We start from the raw sequence: 26,327 nt of genomic DNA, 5'->3' as shown, positions 1-26,327 counted from the left end.
AACACAGGAATCTTATTGTTAAATTCCTTTTGGCTTGCACAGCTTTGACTCTACAACTTTTAAACCCCTGAAAGAACATGAAGTTAACATTTTAATGGCATTTCAGCAGAACCTCTTTGAAATTTGTATTAGGTCTCAATTTACCCTCTGGTAAAGCCTTTAGAAAAAAAATAATTCAAAACTTAAAAATGAAATAGTCATACAGGAACCTTCCAAAGGCAGCATCAAATAGAATAAAATATATTTTATTAATGGTGCAATTCACAAAATTACTAGTCCTGCCCACAAGAGTTACCTCCTCTTCTTGAGGCCAAATTTAGTCTCAAATAATGCAGATCCAAAGGGTAAAACAGGTAGAGAGCCCTGGAAATCACTTGATTTCAGCTGAACCTGCTGATGTACAGAGGAGCAAAGCACCCCTGCTACTGGTGTAGAAGGGCCCAGTCTTGTAAACTTCATAATAAAAGTATTTTATTTTACTTTTTATATGCACAACTGTCTGCAAACATTCCCAGTGCATGATTAGGACAAGGAAACAAAAAAAAAATGAGAAAAGAAAGTGACAGATTTACAAACATTTACACACTGAATGTGAAATTTGAAAGACTAAGGAAGCTTTTTTCCCCCCATGAACACTAACAAAGCAGCAATTACATGCAATTATGGTTTATAATATCCCTTCCATTGTCTGTTTTTTCAGGCATCAGATTCTATGGGTTTCCAAACAGTGCTACAAAACCAAATTTAAGGAGCTATAAAGTATGAGAATAATTTATCACAGAAAATATGCCAAAAACACAATTAAGAGAATTTATTGTTAATTTAAAGCATGACTGCAGCCAGGTTAATACAAAAGCCTGCAGTTCAATATTCATCCCTGGCTTCCACATCTCACAGCTGCAGAGTCAAAGGTTCTGCTAGACTTTTAAAAGTATCATCTGACAGACCAGAATCATGGACCCTCCAATAATTCATTTCAGGAGGGACCTCTGGAGGTCACCTTGCCCAGACAGGGCAAAGCAGGACCAAAACTTGAGGTTTATGGTCCTAAAGCAGTGATTATCTGAACATTAAGCTGATTGCATTGTTTGACCTCAAGATGCAATTTTTTTGAAGGAGTTTTATGTCTCTTGTAGCTTCCAACATCAGAGAAGAAATCAGGATTTGTTGTTTAAAAGTTTAAACGAATCTTCTGAGAACTGCAGTCATTAAATGTATTTAAAATACATTTATTCTAATAAATGTATTAAAATAAATTCTTTATTTGTCTCTCCAGCAAATGGACAAGAATAGAGGGTTAAGAAAAGGGATGGGAGGTGAGGATACAGGGGGAAGGAAACAATTCCAAGCTAGTTCATCTTGCTGCCAGAGGAAAGAGGCAAAAGAATCAGTCTGAAATGGGAAAGACCAAGCAGAGCTCATGCATTCTCACTGCACATTGCTCTCTGCATGCTTCTCACTTCATGAGCAATGTTCCTAGGACAGGCAAGGCCACATCCTGGTAAAGCTGAGGGTATCTCCTATTAGTTAGGGCAGCAGGAACACTTCAGAGCAGTTGGGGTGCTTGATGACTGAGGAGGTTTGGCTGGAGAAATCATCTTCCTTTAACCTTTATTGAAATAATGGAATTTAGCTCAGGAAAGATTTCTATTGAGAGCCTGCATAGTTCAGAGGAGGCAATTCAGGAATACAATTCATTCACCACTGAGCACATGCCTCAGTGGGCAGCATTGTTGCCTGCTTGGAATGCAGCTTGTTGGAAGAATTCCCTTCTCTAGAATTCCCTTCTCTCTCCCTTTACTTGCTTTGCTAAGCCTTGTGTAATGCATTTACTCCTTTGGAAAAGAGAGAAAAAGCAGTGGTAGAACAAACAGTCCAGCCCAACAGTCCCAGACTGACCCCACTGCTTTACCTGCCCAAGAGAACACATGGGGCAGGTAAAGTTAAATTTATTTCTTGGTTTGTCTTATGGTAAAATTAATCAAGCATTCGAGTCATATTCAGAAAAACAACTTCAGTGACTGCAATTACTAATCTGCAATGCTAAACCCTGCTTTCACAAGCTGTCTTGCATGTGGCAGCTCCTAATCCTTCATTCAGAGCTCTGCAAGGTCAAAGGCATAGATGAGATTACCAGGTCAGGGCTCTTGGAGAGCTCAGTCTGAGAGACAGTCAATTTGAACCAGATGGTTCTGTGTAAAGACCAAGCAAGATAAAGGGCACTATTGGAATATAAATGCTTATTATTATTCAAGTAAACAGATGGGGAGGTCTCTGCCAGACCAGGGCCACTTGTAAAACATTTTGGAATTTCATAGTTGCAAAGCCTGAATTTTGCATGGTAAAATGAAACACTAAATAACTTGTAGAGTAATAGGACTGAAAGGAAATGTTTTCTTCATAGAGGTTAAATGCCATGGATGGTAGAAATTAAGACAAAAGTAATATTTCTAGTACTGGAAGGAAGAGTGTTTTGCAAAACATTACAAGCTCATTTCCATTCTGGTCCTTGAATTTGATGGCACATGCAGTTTGCCATCCAGCACAACTTCTACATGCAAAATGCCTCAGTCCTTATCCAAGCACTTGTCAGAAATGAGTTTGACAAGTTCTTTTTCTTTCCAGAATGCCAGGCTGATTTTCACACTTAATTCATTGCTCACGGTGTCTACAAGAGAAGATTTAACACACCCAAGTGTCAAAATGTGCTGCCATGGAAATAGAAGGAAGAAACCTCAACGTGGCATGTGTGCATTGACTCTTTATTGGCTGACATGATCCACCATTAATACAAACTCACCTTAATAGAGTTGTTTTTTCTCTCAAAGGAGAAGAAAAGTAATCCAGATTTGGATGAATAGAAGCAGTTCCATTCTGTGAGAGTAACTCCACCTAAGTGTGAGTGCAGTCCTGGAACTTTAAGTGGGAAATAGAAATCTCACATAAACTTCCCTCAGTAGAGTCAGAGCCCATCTTAGATACTTAAGACATGGTTCTTATTATTTTCTTTTAAAAGACACAGAAGGCAGTGTTACACATTTCAGCTGGAATTAAGTTTAAACTTAAACATAACAAAAATGTTTCAGATTGGCAGATCTTAGATGTTGGCTCAAGTATTCCTGAGCCCCTTTTCTGAAGATTTGTTACAAATTATTTTAAAAACTGGTAAATTCAACTGTGAGTAGCTAAGCAGGAGAGCCTTGCACTTTCAAGCAGCTTCCCATCACATGTTGGCTATTACACAGGATTTACCCTGTGTGGGCTCCTCAGTGTAAGTGGTTAAAGTAACAAGTTACATTTAGTTAGAGAATTCTTGTACTTGATTATAGGGAACTGAGCAGTTCCTTAAGGCATTCATGTGGGTGGGCAGTTAGAAATTTGAATTTCAAAGGAAAACATAAGAGATGAGGTTCCAAAGGACTGACAGAATAAACAATTGGCTTGTGTTAATGAAATAACAAGGCTAAACTCTTCTCTGTTACTTTTTAACGTGTAAAATGTTTGACCTGTTTTGCATTTGTATCACTTTGTATCCCAGATATTTTCCTGGTCTCATTACCATGGTAATCTGCATACCTAAAGTCTTCAATGTATTTCTCTTTGCATACTGGGAGACCCAAGTGTTAACATCACTCACACCCCTTACCCAGAGACTGAGAGATTTCTTTCAGATAAGAGGCAAAATACAGCACAGGATGTTGAAGCCACCCATCTGAAGAGCCACCTCCCAATCCCTTTGTGGTGCTGGAAAGAACAAAGGAGAGCAGAAGAGGCCAAGCAGAGCTACCCTGAAGTGTTCTCAGTGTGTCCACCAACACCTGACACTGGGGGTAAAGCTGGGGAAAAGAAAATGTCTGATTATTGGACTTTGCTTACTGTCTACATCCACTGGACCCCACCATGATTCAACCCAGGCAGCAAACACCAGCTCTGCAGCCCACCTGTTCAACACCTCTTCTCATCTTCTGAAAGAAAATTTTGAGTGGAAAACATTTTCTCCATATACTTAAAATATTCCAGTCCTATCCCTTTTCCTTTGCAAGGAAAGGCTTAAAAGCCTTTTGCAAGAAGGCTTAAAAAGTAATCTCTGGCTGGTTGACTAGCTTAGAAATGAATGATTAAGGGAAAAGATTTCACAAAGTTAATTTTTTTCCAACTCCCTTGAAGGTTACTGTGTATAATCTCTCATCCCTAGATAGATCAAGTGCATTTTATTTGTATTTATAAAAATACTCATCCATTTAAGAGTGTTTGCTGCCAGAGAGAATAAAAGCTGAATGTAAATTGGATTCATGCAGCCCCTTTCACATTCAAGGTACTTTTATCCACTTTATATTAATGAATTCAGTGCCATCACCATGAGGCACACCCATGCAGACAAGCAGAGCACAGTCCCAGGCAGCTTTGCATAAAGTCCTCAGCTTCTGAGAACTTGGCAAAAGTTTGGAAAGGCCACAGCACTGTCACCTCTGCAAGGACCATTACATTGCTGGTTCTGTGCTGTGTTACCAACAGCAAAGGCCTTCTTCCAGTCCTTTACATCTGAGTGAGCTCCTATGAACCATCAGCATCTTCCAGTTTTGATGGAGCTGGGAAATTGAGAGCTGGATTCATGTCCTGAATTTGTCACAGATTCATGGTGTGAACTTGGGCGTTTCACCTAATCTCTACTCCTCATTCAGGAACTTCCTATTTCATTTCAGAGGAATCCTTTTTCTCCAAGACCCTTGAAAACTGTTAATCAGTTGCATTTCTAGAGCATCATCCACTTTTCCTCTTATCTCATGTCTGTATCCAACTGTTGTCAGCTGGCTTATCCTTACTGTAAGCTCTTTTGAGGCTAAAACCCCGTTTTGGTTCAGTTTGGTGAGAAAATAAACTCTTAGGCAGTATCACAAATCCTAACACCACTGCCAAGATTTAATGAGCATCTGAAGACAAGAAATCTTGGCACCAAAGCTGAGCTAGAGTAATTCATCATTAACAATATACAGTGGCATGGCTTGACAGAACAAATATTCTTACCCTGCACTTGGCTCTTCCTCTACATTCCATTTTCTTTCACACATTCCCCACCTTGAGAAGCTCTGCACTGGTTTGAGTCAGAGGAGCAATGAAAAGGCAGTGTACAGCCCTGCTGATAAGTAGGGGTAAACCTGAGTATAACATCAACCTCTATGTCTAGGCCCATGCTTTCAAAAAAGGACAAAGCTTTTTACCTATTATTTTCATTTCTGAGATAGAAAATGAAGTCTCTTTTTACTATTCAGCTAATCCTCACACTGTCTTGGAGAAGAGACAGGTTTTTGTCACTTTTTCATGCTGATAAGACTCATATCAAAGTTGTGGGGGAATGAATTGCAATTTTTCAATTTAAGAGACTGCTCATATCAGCCAGAGTATTAGTTAAACAAATCCCTAGTGAAACAAGAGATAAGGAGCAACATATTTGTGTATTAAATAGAAGACATGTTTCCTGGGCTATAGCAGCAAATAAATACATTAAAATTTCTTCCAGCTTTCATTGTTAATAACTTACTAAATAGTGCAATTAATGTGATACCCAACCAATTAGGCTGAAACAACTACTTGCTCTGGTCTACACTTAACATTGATGATACGTTGACAAAGATTTCTCAAGCAGGGATTTCTCCAGGGAATTTACTTGATCTCCACACCATAACACTTTGCTGTCAGTACTTGTCAGGTTTGAGTCCTGCCTACATTAATAGAGATACCCAGAACCACTGTAGAGCCACAGTATCCACAGGTTTTAAATTGAATTCACACTGCTGTCCATTTACTGGATTATACTTGTCTTATATCTATTTTTATACCACTGTACTGTAGCTTTGTACAAGTTTTTCTAGCCCGTTGCAAATTGCTTTTTTAAAAAAGGACAAATTGCTCCTAATTGAGTAGAACTTGGTGCTACTTCTTACCAAGAGGGTTCAGACACAATCTGTTTTCCCTACCAAGGTGTTTACCTTGCTATTGAGAGCAGAATTCCAGGGTTCTGTTCCAAACTCCACTTTTTTTTTTCAGGTATTACAGTGGAACAATTATAATTAAAAAAAAAAAAAAAAGAGAAATAGCATTGGAATTATAGGGAATAAAGTTTTGAAAGCACATATTTAAGAGAAACTTCTGTGTCACTATCAGATGCTGCCAGAATACTGTGTCTCACTGTCATCAGCAGTCAGGATGTCACCTGTATGCCATGCCACCACCTTACCTTCATGCTTTGTATAAGCTGGGGCCAGGGGAATTATTACAGAGCCTTTGTGAAGTACCCAGCATTGTCTGCTGTCAGAGACCAGGCACAGGGGCACAGAAATCATTGTACTGGTTCATTCTATTTCCCTTTATAGCACTTGGCTTCTCAGTAACAGTCTGGCTCTTCCATTTGAGGCTGAAATGAGAGCCCTCAAAGCAGTGAGGGATGTCAGGAAACTGACAAAGGGGATGGACAGACACAGATGTTGGTGTCTTCTGAAGGTGCAGCCAGGGCAAGGTGATCTACAAATTGCTCCTTTTCAATGCCATGTGGGCAATCTTAATTTAATCCACTGATGAAAGGGTCCCTGCCTGCTTTGGTGGTCAGGGGTTTATGTGTGGAGAGCAAAAGGATTAGAGCACTGCAACTAAAAGTCTGCAGTGCAGACCTGCTGAATGAAAAGCTGTGAAATGTACCTCTGGTCTCTCCCTAAATCAGTAATCAAAGCCATCTATTGCTGGCTTTAGGCCACTGAGTTCATGGGGTAGAAAGCTATTTCCAGGGTTTACCTCCTCAGAATTCAGTGTTTTAAGAAGCAGAAGGGTTAAAAAGAAGTGTTAAACATTGTTCTCTGTCAGGCAATTTCCCTGTGTGAAATAGCTAACACAGTGGTCATTTTTAAGACTAACAGTAGTTTTCATTATCCAGTTATTCTACATGCTCTCAAATAGCTGGAGTTGTGACATTCCAGTCCCTGTCACTCTCTGGTTATAACCTGGCTGGTCCTCAGCTCAGAGGTTTGTCACACAACCATGTGCACTCATCTGGATAAAGGACTTGGATCCTCACGGAGACAAACTCAATTTCACACTGGTGATACAAATACAGAAGAGCAGCAGCAGCCAAACAGCTTCCCTTGGAAAACCTGATTAAGTGATGCCACCAGCTTTTTTCAGAGACTAAAGCTGTACTTTCAAGTGTGAGTGCATCTGGGCAAGGCACAAAAAACCTAATGGGAGTGATCTGATACTCAGAGTTCATCCTGTCACTGAAAGAGGCAACGTTAGGGCCCTTTCTCTAAACATGGTTATGACACTCCTTACAGAAAATGAAGTAGTAGAGGAGGGAAATACAAGGAGAGAAATATTAGAGACAGTTTTTTCATTTCACCCATTACAGTCCAAAAATAGGGATTTCAGCAGGTACAGCCTCAATTCCTAGTGAAATGGAACTGCTTTATCCATATTATCTTATTGCATTAGGTTTCCTGCAGATATCTATTCTGACCTTTAACAGTCTGATAATCCATGCCAATGAATGACACATCATCCATCAGTTTCCTGATAAATGCTGATCTAGGAGATGGAAGCAGACAGATGCTGCCTCTGGCATCAAGCTTTTCCACTTCAGAAAAAGAAAAAAAAAAAAAAAGAAAAGAAAAAGCCCCACAGTAACACCCAGGCAACACTGGTGAAATGGCTTCACATGCTGAGAAATATCAAGTTGTTTGGGATGGCTCCAATACTGGTGGGAAGGACAATGAGTTCACAGAGTAAATGATGAACTCTCTGCCAAATTGATCTGAAGAGCAAAACCTCCTCTGGGCTGGGGCTCCATGGATGTTCAGCCCTAGCTGGAAGTAACCCCCAAAACCTCTGGGCTGGGGCTCCATGGATGTTCAGCCCAGCTGAAGTAACCCCCAAAACCTCTGGGCTGGGGCTCCATGGATGTTCAGCCCAGCTGGAAGTGACTCCAGGTGCTCATCCTGGACGAGATCTTCCATGAGACATCTGCAGCCCCTGGTTCCACACAGCACAGAACATGTTCCAGCAAGTTCTGGTCCCAGGGTATTCCAGATTCCCTCTCCCCACATTCACCTGAAGAGCAAACCTGACCATTTGCATTCTCGTGCCTAACCTGAAATTTACTCCTTTGTTACCTCTTCACTTCAGTGGTAATTCTTTCAAATTTTTTAGTGGTTCTACCACCAAGCTGTTCAGAACTGAACCCCTTATTTCAGGATTCATGAATACAGAGATTCCTCTGTTCTAAACAACTGGAGGGGCTTCATTACAATTTTTCAGAAGTTATTTTGGTATGGCTTGATTAATTTATTTGAATGACTGCTGTATTTATTTAGGGCTGGATTTGATTTGGAGACTTAATGTTCTTTACAAACTAAATCTTCCACAGTTACCACAGTGGGGTTTTTTATTTATATTTTCTTCTCTTTTTCTGGCTATTTAGAATAAACTGCTTTCCACCATCCAAGGAGAAAATCTTTCAAAACTAATGACCTTGTTAAGTGTTCACTCATCACAGTAAAATGTCAAACAAGGTACTTTGAGGTAGTAGAATCGGATGGCAAATGTATCTTTACATTATTATCTAGGGAAAAAACCCAACAAACCCATACCTAGAGGTAGGGCTGTCAATTCCATGCATTTAAATGTCATTCTTGTCCATTTCTTGGCATTTTATGTCAGGTTGAATATAACAGGCACCCTACCAGCCTAAGTTAACAGGGCTGCTTCTAGAACTAAATCTTGTTTTTCCTTGGAATACTGTGCAATTGCAGATATTTTTCCTGAAAAATCCTCAGGATCAAGGTCTTAGTTTTTTTAGTTTTATTACAGATAAATTTAGTTGTTTTTTTTAGATTTAGTAATTTTTTAAGATTTAGATTTAGTTTTGTTATAGATTTTTATATAAGCACTCATGTCTCAGGGGATACAGCTCAGCCAGGATAATTGTTAGTTTTCCCACCTAATGACCAATGAGCACTAAACATACAAACATGTATTCCAACACCCACATATTCTTGAAAAGTTATTTTCTGGTATGCAAGCACCCACCCATTCTTGTCTCAAGGTGTGCAGGCAATGGTGTCCTTGAAATTGGGTGAAAAACCAAAATCTTTAGAGATCTTTAAGAGGTTTTCAGTGGGAATGGTTTAGAAGAAGGAAAAAAATGAAGGATGGAAAATCAGGGCTTTACAAATCCTCTTTTCTCTGTTGGGAGTACTGGACTGTTAAGACTACAACTATTCATGCAATTTTTTTATGGCAAACAACTCTGGGCCCAAATACCTTTGTTCTTGGCAGATCTGCAGATTCAGAACTTTGTTACTTGACCCATCTCCAGAGCTGAACATAATTGAAGTTAGGTTGTAATTAAATTCTTCAGCATTACATGCAAGTGTAATGTGTTAATAAAAAAGTAATTGCACCTTCATTGTTTCAGCAGGTTTGGCTTAATTAAATGGCAGTTATATTTCTCTCTACTTATTCACCCTCAGTGAGGGCTCTCCTTACCATCTGCTGATATTTAATTAATATATGCTAAATGTCCTACTTTATTATTAAATCTCATCTAGAAGTGTCCTTAGTAACTCAGTATAGAACTGCCTTTATTGCAGGAGAATGAGCAGGGACCTTGCACTGTATTTAAATAATTTAGATAATAGAAGGCTCATTAATGAAAAAGGGGTGTTATCTTTTCTCTTTCCCTCTAGAAATGAGCAAAAAAAGAGACCACAATTCCAGAAAAGCAATGAAAACTTGTAAATTTCCCAGAAATAAAATTTATCTAAAAATCATTATGCACTACCAGATCTGACACAAGGCAACCCCACTAATTGTAATATTTGTGTTGCTCTACATCATGGGAGAAAACACCAGATATAACTTTGGATTTGTGACTAAAATAGAGATAAGTCTTACTCTCCAGTAATGAAAGATTTGCACTGGAACATAATGTGAAGTCAGCCTGGATAAACCTTGAATTTTTTAAGATCACTTCTCTGACAGGTTTATTTTTTCCCCTTTGCAAAATATCACCAAGGAGATTTTACATATATTATTGCATAACTCAGCATGTTGGTTAAAATATCCCTCCATATGAAAGATGGATAAAAAATAGTAAGATATAAATATGACAGAATCAGGATAAACTCTTATGCCTCAGAAATAAACACAAAAGCCATGATTTTTAAAATTGGCCATGGGTGAGAGGAAGAAAAGGATCAGAGCATCTCATCATGTCTATCATCTATTTGGCATCCAAGCCCAAAGAGAAATGGGAATCTGAAGTCAATTAATTCCATCACTGTCACTATTTCCTCACAACCTCACATCCTGCTGAGGCAGAGGTGCAGCTGTCTCCAGCAGAACCAGGATCTCACCTCTCAGAGACCTCTGCAATATTGTCTCAGATTATCACCCAAGCAAGCAGGTTAATTATTTGCCAGCTAAGATCATGACAGAGTTCTACTGTACACAGGGTTTCTTTGCCTAACAAACTGTCCAAGTAGAATGGTGGTGGAGGAAAAATTAATGGAGGGTGTAGAGATCAGAAAATTATTTAAACTTCCTCAGAAAATTATCAGAATGAACTTTAGTGAAACCAGAATTTAAATCAGAAGCAGTATCAAAGTCAAAACCAACTCAAATAACCTGCTTCAGTTGCCCTTTGGGATGGTGTTTAACAAAAGGTATTAAACCCAGGAAGAGTTATGAAAGCAGATACATTAATTTAAAATATTATCTGTTTTCCAAAGTTTCTTTTCTGTCTTTAAAAAATACTGACTTTAGCTTTTTCTTTATAATTCTTTCTCATATTATTTTGGCAAAGCTGTTACATAGCATATTTCACACTGAATAGAAAAGGCAAGTACTTCTCACCATTATTTATCATCTTGTACATGAAAACAATTAAGAGGGTGTGAAGCTGCCTCTGCTTGTATCTTACAGGCCATCACTGAGATAAATAGAAAAATTTCCACTGACTTCAGAAGGCTTCAGTTCTCTCTGTATAAATAAATATAATTCCCAATGCTTCATTTCCCCTTGAATGATTACACTTTTAATAAGTCATGCATTTAAAAAGGAAGGACATAGAATTTTAATAAGTAACTTCTCTCAGGGCACCTTATGAAGAATGTAATTAGATAAACCTATTAATAGCTAAACTACAAAGCAGTGATAAACTGAATGTCCATTCAGAGCAGGACTGTACAGGCTGCAGAAAGTCAGCGGTCTTCAAATGATCACAACAGAGGTGGATTTCATTTTGTTTGCATTTTAACCAAACAGCAGTGGCTCTCTCAGCTCAACCCTGCTAATGCTGCCCAACCTCACGTGGGTATTTATGGTCTTACCTCTGGAGAATTCTCTCTAAACAGGTTCTGGAGCAGCTTCCACACTCCTGAGGCAAATTACAAATGAAATCCATGAAGAACTGGCAAGCAACTCTAAAGAACTGGTGATGTTACAATACCTTGCAGATGGCTTACACTAAATAATCTGATACTCAAGTTGAGGCTTGGTAGAATTTCCCTGATGAGCTTCACTTGATGTGCTTTGGGAGTCTCCTACATTGCACATTAATGCCAGAAACTGTTGGTTTTTATTCTGCTTAATTCATTACTATGTTTTCCTTATGCACCTCCTACTCTCTAGTAGTACAGAAATGTTTCATTTCCAGATATAAACCCTGGATACTGGTGGCTGCTCCAGTCAGTAACTGGGCATTAATGCTGGCAGGAGAGTGACTTCGTGTACCTAAATACTGGCACATTTAATTAAAACTTAAGAAAACTTTGTGATAGCAGCAGGAACTAAGAAAAGAGCAGGAAAATAATTGAGAAATAGTAAGAAGGTATTGTGTGTATATATATGGAATGTATGTATATATATATGGAAAAGTATTAACAGAACAATTGCAAGAGACTACTAATCTCCTTAGTAAGTGATTTTCATCCTGGAGTTTTGCCATTTTTTAGCAGCCTCCTTTAGAAGGAAATGAGTAATATATTTATTTCAATTTGGTGACCTGTGATTGTGCTGTATTTTAAGCAAACAATTGGTACATTTCCATTCACTCTTTTGTCTGGATAACACCCTGTAAAATAGACCTAATGCTTTTAGGAATGGCTTCCACTTCTTCCTTTTCACCTGCTTCTTCCTCTGCTCCTTAAAAGGTTCAAACAACCCCATGTTGCTCCACAGTTCATCCAAAATAGGGATTCTTAGCCATGCAGTTCCAAAATGGGCCTCTTGTACAGCAGGAAGGAGATAACTTCATAAACAGCCTGGCACAGTAATGTTAAGTAAGAGACACAGAGTGACTCCCAAATGAACACAAAACCATTAATGACATTTCACATCCTTACCCATTTTCATAAGGATCACTGGTTTTGAGGGAACACTTAAAGATAATAAACTTGATTTAATTATCTAATATGAATAAGATGAGGATTAGGAGCTGATTAAAATGCTTGCAGAAAATAGTTACGATTAAATGAAGTAATCCTCCAAGAAACCTGCAACAGATAAGCTCTGCTCTGGAGATTGCACCCAAGCTTTCAGCAAGGCTTCTTGCACAGTTTTTGTCAAGAGCCCAGATTTATTTAGGAATCCAAAGGGATGTGACCTGCAAGCACACAAAATGAGAGTGTAGAGGACAAGGTAAGATCTATTCCCCAGCCCATTTCCTCCAGTATTTAATAAAAGTGTAGACATTTAAGAGCTTCTGCAGCTGCAATTTCAATGCAGAATTTTCTGTAAGGTCTTTTATTAATTAATATCTTATTTACCAACTCACTGAGCAACTGCCCTCTAGCTTGCCCTATTCCAGCTTTAAGAGCAGCTTCACAAAGTTATTAGAAATTATACATTTTCCTATTGCCCTTTCTCTGTTTTCTTCATTACTTTGAGCCAGCAGAGAGACACTCTGCAGGGTGCTCCATGATGGGAATATTTCCCTGCAGCACATTTTCCTAATTGAAGATTATTTCAGGAATGTCAGCTCTGCAAGGCTGAATGCAGGGAAGGCTGCCCCATGGCTCCTTGAGCCTCAGCTACAAACTGAGCAGCAGGTTTGGCTTGGCAGATCCTCACAATTCTGTAACATCTTTCTGGTTCCCAGGTCACAGATGAGGGTTTGTAGGGAATGATTTGAGGGCAAGGGATTTTTACCTGCCCCTTACATAAAAACAGAAGGTAAAAGGCAGCAAACAGTCAGGTTCTTACCTTTAGTATTAAGTTCCTGACTTAACTTGCAGAGAGAGCAAAATGAGAACAATAAATGTGGGTCCTATATGGTTTGGTAGGATTGAAGCTTGATGTGTGGCAGTAGAAATTATGACAGAAAACAATTCCTTTCTTCTAACACTAAAGAAACCATATAATGATAAGCAAATCAATTATTTATCCATGATACCACTCTTCCATTTCACTACATTTTTTTAGCATTCAAGCTTCCACAGCCTGAAATAAGCAATGTTTGATTTGTCTGAACAAATGGATTGTGTTTAGAAAAGGAGGAAATTCAATGGTATTTTCACCATCTTTTCATGCTTTTTTCCAGTCATTACAGTTCTCCTCTTCCCTCACTTCTCTTGCCCCAATTTTTTGTTGCAATCATGTTTTAAGAAAGTCCATAATGAGGTTTTCACTTGAAAAAAACCTGGGAATTTCATACATTTCATCCTTCTGGAGAATCTTGTCAAACATAAATGGAGGTAGAAATTTTTATTCCTGATGCATACCACTCCAGTTCTTCTGATTTCCTTGTAGAATATTTGTTCTCAGTTAAGTTTTATGATTCTTGCACAGGAGAAGAGTTTAGTTTTAACTTGGCATCCCCACCACCAGCCACGCTGTGTAAGATGCCAGTTCAAATCCATCCTCCTTTATTAAGCTCAGCTAAAGCCCTAAAGAGCTTCTAAGTGCAGCAATGGGTCCCTGGAGAAATGGGACAGTGTTATTTGAATATAATTCAGAGAGTCAGACAATCAGCCTCTCTGTCACCAGGCAAACAGTTTAGCTGTGAGTGATGCTTGTGAACAGCAATAATTTAATGGCATGCTGAAACCCCAGTTCCAGTGTTCCAGTCCTCCTGATTTGAACTCCTGTGAAGCAGGGCTGCAGACAACTTGGGCTGCTTTGTATGGCTGAATGTCAGAATAACTCAGAAGAAAGAGAATTCCAGCCAGAGCATTGCGTGCAGCAAGTCCAGTCTGAAAGGAGAGTTTCTGGAGCAAAGGCTCAGAGCTCTTGCAGTAAGCACTCACCCCAGTGCAAGGTTCTCCTGGCAATATTCCCTTCACCTCCAGCATCACAACTGACTAAAGCAAACCCTGATGAGTCCCTTAATCCTGAATCCTTAATTCCTTTTTAAGCAATGGGACAGAGTGACCATGCATATTTTCAGAAGAAGCCTTCCCAGTGTCAGAGCACAGAAAATAACATATTGGAAGCAGAGAACATATGCTTCATTCAGTAAATTCAGATCTTAGCATAAGCACTAGTGCAAAAGTAATAGGGAAAAAAAAATTGTTCAGGTAACCCTTTCACTGAACCCTCTATCTTCTGAATTGCCTTTTGAAAACTGCCTGTTTTCTGCCCACTTTTCCCCATATCTCCATGTCTGGGTGAAGGGGCTGCAGAGCTGGAATTACTGAGTGCAGTCTGGAGGCTGAAAGTGCCCTCATCTGGAGTGCATTAATACAAACTGAACGTTTCTCCAGCCTGCAAATCCTCAACCTTTATTTATTTTAATGCAATTTGCAAGATGCTCTTAACATTTAACTTATTGAACTTGCACTTAATATCTTCTCTCAATTGCATTAGAAGGTAGCAGTGTAGTCATCTGTGCAGAATCCCAGGATCAAGGTCCTGGTTTATATGATACCTCCACTCCTTGCTAGCCATGTAGAACCAACAGCATTCACAAAGCTGGCATGGCACTTATCCTTTTTTATGTCACAAATTAAATAGACATGCTTCACTGCTGCAGCTCAGCAAACTGGAGTGAAAATTCACCCTTGAATGTACAAATCAATTTTGGTTTATATTTTGCTCCTGGATGCTGGGCTATGACACAGACAAACACAGCATTGCCTGACAAATATCTTGGAGAAAAGAGGGAGGATAAAATATGGTGGAGAGGGGCGAGGCAATTCCTCTGTGTTTTCATTTACAAGCTGTTTACTAAAACATCCAGCATGCTCTGGTGATTGGCATTATCTGAAATATGTGCACAGCAGCTGGGCAGAGATGCTGCCTTCCCTTTACCCCCTCCTCATTCCTATTTCCTTGTAGATAGCAAGCAAATGTCTTCCCTTTCAAAGAATATTAAAACCCAGTAATGGAAGGGAGCAGAAAGCCTAGCAGGCTGGCCATTCATTCCCTATGAATCATCCTATAATTCTTACTTTGACAATTGGGCCTCATATATTTTCATATTGGTGTTGAAAGAAAGCAACTCAATCCATCCCTTAACAGCTCCCTGTAATTTCAGCTCACTCTTCTGTATGAAGCTAACTTGGGTGAAAAAGGATAGAGGCAGATGAATTTCAGGTTTCAGAGCCAATAAAATGCACAATAATCTTAATGTTTGGGTGTCACTGAGCTGCAAGCACCTTTTATATTAACTGATAAAACACTAATGTTGCAAGAGATGCTTTGAGTTTTAAGGAGATTTTCTGAACTCCTTTGCAAACTTTAAGTTACCCAGGATGCTTTTTGTCTGGCAAGAGGCCTGGCAATCTGTACCCTTTAGGTTATCACATATTTATATTCTTACAGCACTCAAAATATTCAACTGACATTCAACATTATATTTCTACTTGTATAAAAACACAGTACATTCTGTATGCTGGAAGACTTGCAATCTGAGTCACAAAGGAAGAGTAAGAGGTGGGAATAAGCTAGCAGCTCTTTGAGCTAAATCCTTCTCTCTATTTTACATTTTTCATGCTTGCAGGTACTCAAATACAGGGATTTTCATTTTCAAACTTGCACCAGATTCTTTAAAACAAACACTATTAGAGAACTAAAATCTTCTTTGCAAGGTCAAAAGCAAACTGGTGAGCCACCTAAGCAATCTCTGCTCCCCAGTCTAAGCTACAAAAGCTTCAATAAGCTCTTGGGAAGTACCAGCACTGGAAGGTGCAGCTGCACAGGACTCTTCTCAGTTTTCCAGTCACAAGAGAACAAATAAATTATAAGAAATTTTAAGAAGAGTGAAAAAGTTTGTGCAAGCTCTCTTGCTTCAGACCAGGCCTGCTCTAAACAAGCCTCATGTCCTGTCACAACACTGTCATAGAATCATAGAATCATAGAATCCTAGGGGTTGGAAGGGACCTGGAAAGATCATCTAGTCCAACCCCCCCTGCCAGAGCAGGGCCCCCTAGAGTACATCCCCTAGGAACGTGTCCAGGGGGGTTTTGAATGTCTCCAGTGAAGGAGACTCCACAACCCCCCTGGGCAGCCTGTTCCAGGGCTCCGTCACCCTTACAGTAAAAAAATTTTTTCTGATATTCAGCTTGAACCTCCTATGCTCCAATTTACACCCATTACCCCTTGTCCTATCACTGGTCACCACTGAGAAAAGCCTAACTCCATCTCCCTGACACTCACCCCTTACATATTTGAAAACATTGATGAGGTCACCCCTCAGTCTCCTTTTCTCCAAACTAAAGAGACCCAGCTCCCTCAGCCTTTCCTCATAAGGGAGATGTTCCACTCCCTTAATCATCTCAGTAGCTCTGTGCTGGACTCTTTCAAGCACTTCCCTGTCCTTCTCGAACTGAGGGGCCCAGAACTGGACACAATACTCCAGGTGTGGCCTCACCAATGCAGAATAGAGGGGGAGGAGAACCTCTCTCAACCTACTAACCACAGCCCATTCTGCAGTAAAGTTTGGTATGAAAGGGTGAGAATGCATTACTGTCTGAGATTTTTCCATGAGACAGTTGGGTAAGGATTTGGGACAAGATCTCCTGCTGGTACAAGTCAGAATAACTCAGCTAAACTCAATACAGTCACATCTGCTGACTCTTGGAGAATACCTGAGGCTCTCACTCACAGGCACTGAGCTGGCAGTGTTTGCATTTGCCCAGTTAATGGTGTGGTATCTGCTGATTATCACTTGTAAAATTTATTTAAAGTCATGATGAATTTGGCACAATATTTTGTTATTTTGCTCTCCTAATGTTCAAACAAAAGCTCTCAGCCACTGCGTGGCAGAGCACAGAATTGTGAGGAATAAAGGAAGAGTTTTTCCTGATGTCACTGCTCTCCAAAGGAAACAAACATCATTGGGATTAAATGGACCAGCAGCTTTGTTTCTCCTACCTGCCTGCACTTTTGCCACCATCCTTTGTTTTTTGTGTTCCCTCACCAGTCCAAGAATCCCAGTCTCAATAGATCAGCCTAAGTAATATTCTTCATCTGCAAGGTCAGTTCCTTGGCTTGAATTTTTAGGCAAATGCAGACATAATGGCATCTCAGGCAGGGTTAAGATGTGCCTCTCCTTTCCTCTCCTTCCCACCCATCACCTCCCACAGCCACTTTCCATGCTGCATTCAGCTGCAGTGCCAGTCCTAGCACCAGGAGGCTTTTCAACGGATCATAAAGAATGTGATAATAACAAGAAAAACAGCTTCCAGGAAGAGAGGGGGAGAGTTATGGAGGTGGTGGAGATACAGAGATGCTCTCTCCTGTAAACTGCCAGCCACGCTGCCCTGCCCATAAAGCAGGACTTCCCAAGAATATCAAACACACTTGAACAAATGGAGAGTCTTTTTTGATTCCCTACTTACAGGAAATCAATTCAGAGATTAGAAAACAGATAGGACTTGTTTTTCACACTGCAGGATTTCTGCAAACAGATCAGAAGAGGAGAATTAGCAATATTAAATGCTACCTCTTAAGCAGGCTCAGCTCATTCATTGCCAAGTTCGTAGCAATCCAGTTCAGTGCCTGCAAGAGAGCTATCAATCACAAAAACACTTGCTTTTCTATCTGTGCTAAAATCCATATACTTCCACTCTATTTTCTGTTTTATTATATTTGAAGCCACAGTTCCATAGATCATCTGGATATCTTTAGTGCAGCCATCATCATTTCATGAGATGGAATTACATATATGAAATCTCTACCCAGACCACACATCTACTGTGCTTATCTTACACACAGATTTACCTGGCAGGACAAAAATCAGGAGTCCCAGCAGGCTGAAACTCTCCTCCTTTCTCTTTCTCCTTTTTTTGGCCCCTTTCACCCCAGCTGGCACCCTGTGCTCACACTCACATCAATGCCCAACAATGCTATCACATCACTCCTTCCCAGCTGAAACTTGGGATGAAGCCACTCACAACCAGCTCTGTTTGGCTGTGTCTGGCACTTCCTGAGGGAGGGATCTGCAACCTCCAGTTCCTGGACAGAATATGAATCCCATGTTTTGCAAAATGAGGACTGTGTTTCTAATCCTTATAACCTCACAGAGATGTCTGAAAGCACTGCCTGAGCACAGTCTAGAGTCTAGAAAGCAAGTAAGAACTTAGCACTTGGAAAAAAAAAAAGAAACCACATAAAAAGTTTATAACCCATAGCTTTAAAATATCAGAGCTTGGTTAATACTGTAGATTTCATTAATTCAAATTCAGGACTACTACTCAAATAAAATTTAGTGAAGAGCAGTCAATTTCATAAATAACAACTGATAATTGCATGCTAACCCCTTTTCCCATGTCTTTTAAACTGAATTTATGCTGGAAAGTTCCACATAACCACTCAGAGAGATTATGTGGTGTCTAAAGAGACTACTAATAACTGTATTTGAGAAAACTGGGACCTTCAAACAATTCATCACTTTGGAATTGTTCACAGACAGCCACAACTTCAATTCATCATTTGCTTCCACAGGAAGTGTTTGCAGTAAAGACAGCTATGGATGAGCACAAGTGGTTGGTAATTGGGGTTAAAGATGGTGCAGGTGATCTCTTACCTACAAATCTCTCTCCAGAGCTGATTGTAACTAGAGGTGTGTGACATATTCCTGCCTCCTAAATTCATTGGATCTTTGTTTTGGATTCAGAGGAGGTTTCATCTATGATGTATAGACACAAAAGTGTAGTTGGATTCTAAAACAACTCTGCCTTTTGTAAACACTACCTGATGAGACAAAGATTTAGAGCAACCATTCTAAACCAACCCCAAAGTAATTTTGCACCCTCTCCAATACAGAAGTTTCAAAAGCCAACAGCATTCCTGTAACATTTATATCTGAATTACTCACCAATGAAAGATCACACTAATTATTCCCATTTTGGGGCAAATCAAGCTCATAAGGAGATACTACCTGAGATTCCAAACTACTTTGGGACAGAAACAGAACTTGTGTCTCTCATTACAGGAATTCTCACCATCAGAGTGCCCCTCTTTATTTCTATCTTAATCAAGGCTACACTGAGTTCTCACTTTAATTTTATCATCCTTCTTCTGCTACATTTTGCATAGGAGTACATTTTATGGATTTAATGCATTTGGCAGAGCTCATTTCTTGCAGTGATGACAACACTGAGCACCAGGAATGAGCACCACTGATAAAACATCCTTTCTGCCCTAGCATATTGTTGGGATGCTGCATCTGGCCTGTGTGAATGGCATTCATTAGAGCTGGTACACCAAGATAATGATATGCTGGAGCCAATTATGTCATTCACATGCTCTCTTGCCAATTAGCTCTGCCTGCCTGTCTAGCTGGCTCCAGTAAGGACTGTTGCCAAGGCTGGAAAAAGAAAAATTCTTCAGCCTTTCACAATATGCATAATGCAGTTTTAGTCAGTTTTCTGCCACCTTCAAGAACCTCAGGGCACAGACAGTCAAAATCAGCAAGACACAACTTCTTTGGAAAGCATCAGTAGAAGTGCATTTTATTTAAAGTTGGTGCTTTTAAAAGTTCTTTGGTGCTATCCTGCAAAGCAACAGATTCCTGTTTCCATACAGACTCCATTATTTTCTGATGCCTATATCCTGAAACAAACAGATAATTTTTTTGCAGGCAAAGCATGTTCTAGGTACACTGTTAATAACAAGTCCTTGGTTCTAGGATAATTTCTATTTCCTATAAAGGGAGTTGCCAGCCAAGGCTCTGTCCCAGTGTTGCTTAAACCATCTGCAGTGTAAAGAGAAATTCAGGAAATCTCATACACATCTACAACTGTACCACCACAGGGATACACTATATGCATTTCCTTGAAGATAAACTGACAGAATGAGTTTGGAGATCTGTATTTCAATCACTACACAGCAAGAGTTGATTTTTTAAAATAACTACATCATAGTGTAGTTACTGCTAAAAAGTATATATGCTTCTACACATAAATGTACATATAGGATAGAAAAGAGAGCAGTAGATGTAATTAGTGTATTTTATAACTTAGTGACTATTGCTTTTACAGCTGTGTAAGATTAATACTACAAGCAGGGAGAAGCAGATGCAAGCAAATGCAAGGTGTTGAAAAGGAGTCTCACTCACTACCCCCCAGTTACAATAGTAAATAACTGGAGTGGGAATAGAGACCATGGCTGTAATTTTCCATGGAATTTAGGTGTATGTTCAAAATTAAGCAAGCATTAATGTGTTCAAGACACACTACAACAGTTCTGTAAATGTGCCTTCCTGATCTGAAATCTTTGCATCTTGATTATGCCCATCTTGAAATGGGAATTATAATCTGAGTCTTCTTTCCACTCTTCTGCCTCTTCCTCCAGTTCCTTCTCTAACTTCTCAATAGAGAACCCATTGCTCTTGCAAACCCTTCAGCATGAGAACTTTTTCTTAATATATATTTGAATGTATTAAAAGAACAGAGCTGCTAGGCTCACAGGAACACAGATAATAAAATTATAATACAGGAAGCAGAGATTTCCTAGTTTGAATTATTCTTAGAGATTAGATAAAACAGTGACAGGACAATTCAGGTACTCCTGCTATGACAACAGAAGCTGTTTGTGGATATACTCTAAAGGCTTAGCTGTGGTCAAATAATAATTTCTAGATCAATAGCCTAGCATGGTATTTATGCAGGCTCTATACTTTAATTATGTCAAGACTCTAAGTTTAATTTAATAGTGTTCTTGCTGAGGGTGTTCAGTGCTGGGCAGTTAAAGGAATGCATGTCCCTTGCTATCAGAGCCTGTAGAAACAGGACTCAATTTTCTGCTGCACTGCATAGTGGCTGGGACATAAAAGGAGTAGGAATTAAGAGTATTCTAAAGGCTCAGTAAAATTTTAGAAGAGCAGCTAGGAATATCTATATTTCAGCAGCACTTTTCCAAATCTACCTTTACTCCTAACATGCCTGCTTTTTTGCCTCTTTTATTCTCTTCCTGCAGAAAATATTATGGGTACCAAAGCTTGTTTTTATTTTTCTCTGCATAAATATGTAGAGAATACCCTTCTTTTCCCTTGGCATTTTGTGTAACCTATCTCATCCTTGACAACCGTACAAAACCTAAGGAGCACTTGACATCCTCTAGACAGCTGTTGAGGAGAATGTTAATTGTTCACAGCATTAAATTCCACGAACTTGAATTTCTACCAGTTTTCAAGCAGCAGCTGCTTCCTAATACTGTTGGGTTTTTGGTTGTTTTGGGGTTTTTTGGATGGCAGCGTTGCAATCCCTTTCCTGACAGGTGGAGATGGGCTGATGAAAGGTGTCTGTGCAATGATGGATGAGGCCTAAGGAAGAGGAAAAGGGAATAGGAAGAAATGAGGCAAAGTTGGGCTAAAGGTGAGGCTTACACTAAAGATAACTCTGCAGTGAACATGAATCTGAAGAGGTACAACATTACCATAATAAACACCTCACACCCCAGTAACATAACAGAAGCAATCAATAGAGATGATTCATTTCTTTGCATATTAAACTGAAAACAAGTCTCATATGTCTGCCACAGATGGACTGGGAATTTTTTTCCCAGATTTAACCTTAGTTTGATAGACCAGAGTATGAGGGATGGGTTAAATGAGAGACCATGTTCTTTGTGAGCATTTGTGAAGTAAGAGAGAGCGTGAGAGACAGGTGCTGTTGACAGAGGAATGTGAACAGGCATCAAGAATAGAGAAAGGGACAACTTGGACAGATGGAAAAAAATAAACTCAATACTTAGGACAACAGTATGAAAAATAGAAAATATACAACATTTTAAATCAGTCCTTCAGAACCTTAACTGCAGTGTGTCTGTGCATTTATTTACTGAGCTTTTGTTGTCATCAAAAGCTTTGCTCCCAGAAGTACATCCCAGCCTGGTGTCCCTTCACAGTGCTCTCTCATATCCTACAGTCCAAAAGTAGCAATAACAACACACATATAGAGAAAAAGAGAGATGAGTAATTGTGGTGGATGGAAAATTACAGACTAAGATTAGCAAGATCACAGCACGAGCAATCATTTCTGTCACCAATAGTCTTGAGAATTTTTTCAGACAAAAGAATAACAGGAGTTACTACTCTGTCACTACTATATTTAGCAGGATACTTTTCTCTGTCTTCAGGCATCAAAAGAGACTACCAGCATTTGAAAGTTAGGAGCAATACATCTTTTTAAACTAATCAAAACTTCACTGCTCTAGGAATACGTTAAAGCATTTAAAGTCTGCCCAGAGTCAATAGTAATTACAGAAATTTATCATGGTTGCCAATCATGCAGTTCCAACCCAGGGTGCTTGTTACTGCTAAACTACAGTTTGTCAGCCCTGATTTATTTCTGTAGGACACCAGCCCCTTGACAGCTGGGACTGGGGCTGCTTACAAGACTGGACAACAGGCACTCCACATGCTAGGAAACGTTTCACTTGGTTGGCTTGGGTTGGCTTTCTCAACAGGCACTGGGACCATTTTCAGATTCTGATTTTCTGCTACACAGGGGAGGCTGTAACAGGGTCTCTCAACCAACCACAGTGCACAGAATCACCCTCAGTGCATCTTCTCTACACAGGAGATGTTAAATGAATGCTTCAGGTTGCAGGGACAAGAGGGCACAAGAGGTCTCAAGTTGTGCCAGGGGAGGTTTAGGTTGGACATTAGAAAGAATTTCTTTCTGGAGAGGGTGCTCAGCCATTGGAATGGGCTGCCCAGGGAAGGGGTGGATTCTCCATCCCTGGAGATATTTCAAAAGAGCCTGGATGTGGCACTCAGTGCCATGGGCTGGGAACCACGGGGGGAGTGGAGCAAGGGTTGGACTTGATGAGCTCTGAGGTCCCTTCCAACCCAGCCCATTCTAGGATTCTAGGATTCTATGATACTATGATTTCATTAAAAGTGAGAATCACACCTCTCATCAATATGAGTTGTGCCAATAAAAAGACAAATCTTCCAAAGGGAAAATTCATCCCCTGCTTGGCCAGAGCTTCATGCTTCTCTTGACTCTCCCCTCAAGCCTTCAGACCAAACGCAGCAGGAATGAAACAAAGCAACACATATCTCTGAGCACTCATAAGGAAGGAAGGACAGAAATGAGGGATAAGGATGTGGGAAAGGCACTTAAAATTAATTAGAGAGCTTCACCAGAACCTCTTCCTTCAGGTCTCACAAGGCTGTGCTCTTGAGCTTAGGTTTCTGCAGCACCTTCATTTTCACACAGGGCTCAGTAGCTTTATCTACCAACATACAAGCCACATGCCTGATTCTGACCCTGTGCCAGCTTTGCCCTGTGTGTGCTGACACGTGGCACGAGTGCCTCATGCTTGACACTGACAGAAAAAACACAGGGACTTGAGTGCTGAAAAGCCAGGACACCAGGGCCTGAAGGGTACTGGATATTTTGAAACTCTGGCTGGTATTCAAGTGAAAAATAAGAAGACCCAGGCAATTCAAAAGGAACAAATCCCTCTTTCAACTTCTATGTCAACAGTTGGAAGGCAAGACAAACACGTTTCTGAATTAATCTACTGGACAAACACTCTCATTGAAATAGCATAAACACAGAAATGTTTTCCAGCAGACAATCTTTTATCTGCTTAGCATATTTCATTGGGATATTTTTGTTGTAAAAGCAGGGGTGCTGCAGAAAGCCTTGCTGAAATAGAGATGATAATTTGAGAGTATGATATCTAGTATATCAGAGTTTACAAGCTTACTGTATAGGATTTATTTTTATCAATCCATGATAAAAGATTGAATGTGAATAGAAGAGGGATTTTTATCTCATCATGAATATTAGTGCACGAATTTGGGATACTGATTGAGTCCAAAGTTATTTCCTGAGAAAAATCCCTTCTAAGAGGTATTTCCTCTGTTCTTGCTTGGTTGCTGCTTCTTCTATAGAACAGACTGGCATGATTAATCCAAACAAGAGGGATTAATTGGACAACCTTCTGTGTCCTGCAAGCTGCTCAGGGAATTGGCAAACTATTATCTGCTCAGATCCTCTATTTCATCACATGAATCACCCAGCCTTGAGGATCACTCTATATAAAGCAAAAATGGAGAGGCTGCAAAGTGTCTCTCCTTTTTATTTATCATGAGCACTTCTCAAAATATGTATCCACTTTATTATTTTTCTCCTTCCAGTCCAATTAGTCCGTTTTCTTACAGCTTTGTAATTCACTTATTTTTAATTGGTGTGGTGTTCTGAGCTGCACAAGTTTTGCAGAAATGAAATATCTGAAGAGCAGTTGAACTGTGTCTCTTTACGCCTCTATAATTTCTCTCACTTCAGAAAAAAATAGTGCTTACTGCCACAGATCAGTGTATGTGGAGTATCTTGAAACTGCTGGGACAAAATGAAACGCCATCTCCTATCGATGCAGTTAAACCAAGGGGTTAAATTCTGATTTACATTATCTAAATTTGGAAAAACGCCAGTTGCAACATTGTGACCCTAAAGTTACCAAACTGCGGATGTGTGGGTGCACATTTGTGTACAGTCACAGAAGGACAACAGCTTTCTAATATTAAAGCAGTTTAATTTTTTTTTTTTTTTTGCCGTTTGAGGCCCTGGTGCAGATTCTGTGGTCAAACTCTATTAATAACCCCTCTCAGAAAGACCTCATGCAGTATCTCAGCTTTTTGCTTTGATATAACCAATATGTGAAGTTTACCCCTTTCATCCCTCCAGTTCTGCTGTTATTAAAATTTACTGTCTGAGTTTTCAAGGTCTAGTCCAAAAAGGCTTGCTCCAACGTCCAATGGAATTAGCTGGAACCATTCTGTTTCCTTTAGCAGGCATTACACCAGGCACTTAATCACATTCGTCCCAGTCATCAGAAATCCCATTTACCCTTCTGGATTCCTTTTCCTCAGTAGGTGAAGGTACAGTCAATAGCATTATCTGCAAAGTGCATATTGTGTACATTAATCCAAGTGCCAATGCTGCAAAAGGGTCAACTGCTTCGTGGAGAGCAAAGAATAAAGTCGTGCACCACGGGCACAATTCTGGGGATTGCCAGATCACAGGGGATTTTCTGCAACCAGCTTGAAAAAGATACTGAGCAAGAGGCAAGAGTCCATTACTGACAGAAGAAAAGGCCTGTCAGAAAACCCCAGGCAGCAAGGATGTAGCTAAGATCAGTACAAGGGAAAGTTTCTGCAATCCATCAAGAGAACTGTGTGCAGGTGACCCAGGAATCACCTCACACCATTGTACTCTGCAGCAGGCAGTCCTTGTTGGAATTGCCCCTCTGGGCGATGAAAGCTCTCTGTGTGACACCTGTGAATTTGCCCTTTACTGCTGCAAACCCAAGCTGTTAAATATCACGCTCTTTGGGCTGTGATTTACTCTATTTATGGCCCTCCTTCCATCCAACCTTTCCTTATCACAAGGGATCAATTCCGGACATCCAGCAAAAGGCAACAATGGTTTTAATAAAAAACAGAAGGACAGGGGAGATTGATTCTGCCAATGAAGACAGGCTGTAGCAGTGGAGGAAAAGAAAGCAAGCAAACAAGAAAGAATATCATCAATAAAAAAGCACATTGGTGGCTACACCTACCCATAGGCACATTTATAGTAAATGAAACCAGCTGTGTTTTCTTAACACCCCTTGTTTCTTCTGTATTTGACAACTCTTCTAATTTAACAGCGGGTACCTAAAAATGTTCCTGAGGTTCTTCCATTAGACAAGTAACAACTTTGAGGAGGAAGTATGGTCCTGTAAGAACTGTAATTCCTGATGCAGAAAAGCTAATTTCTCTTGTGACCTTGGGATAGTTATTGAACTTTGGTGTTATTCTCTTTTAGATAAAATTTCAGAATTGGCAAAGTGCTACCAAGACAAGGCCCATTCAGAACCCTGATTTTATTTTTTTTAGTTTA

General features: G+C 39.8%; 1 long non-coding RNA gene across 2 annotated transcripts in view; it reads right to left on the bottom strand.

Annotated features, from left to right (window-relative positions):
• LOC139788885 (uncharacterized) overlaps positions 1–26,327 on the bottom strand; it is a 43,417-nt gene that overhangs the window by 16,548 nt on the left and 542 nt on the right. The gene's annotated exons all lie outside the window — the stretch shown is intronic.

The sequence above is a fragment of the Heliangelus exortis genome, chromosome 30 (assembly GCF_036169615.1).
Source record: "Heliangelus exortis chromosome 30, bHelExo1.hap1, whole genome shotgun sequence".
Classification (NCBI taxonomy): domain Eukaryota; kingdom Metazoa; phylum Chordata; class Aves; order Apodiformes; family Trochilidae; genus Heliangelus; species Heliangelus exortis.
This window is presented reverse-complemented; position numbering and strand designations above follow the sequence as displayed.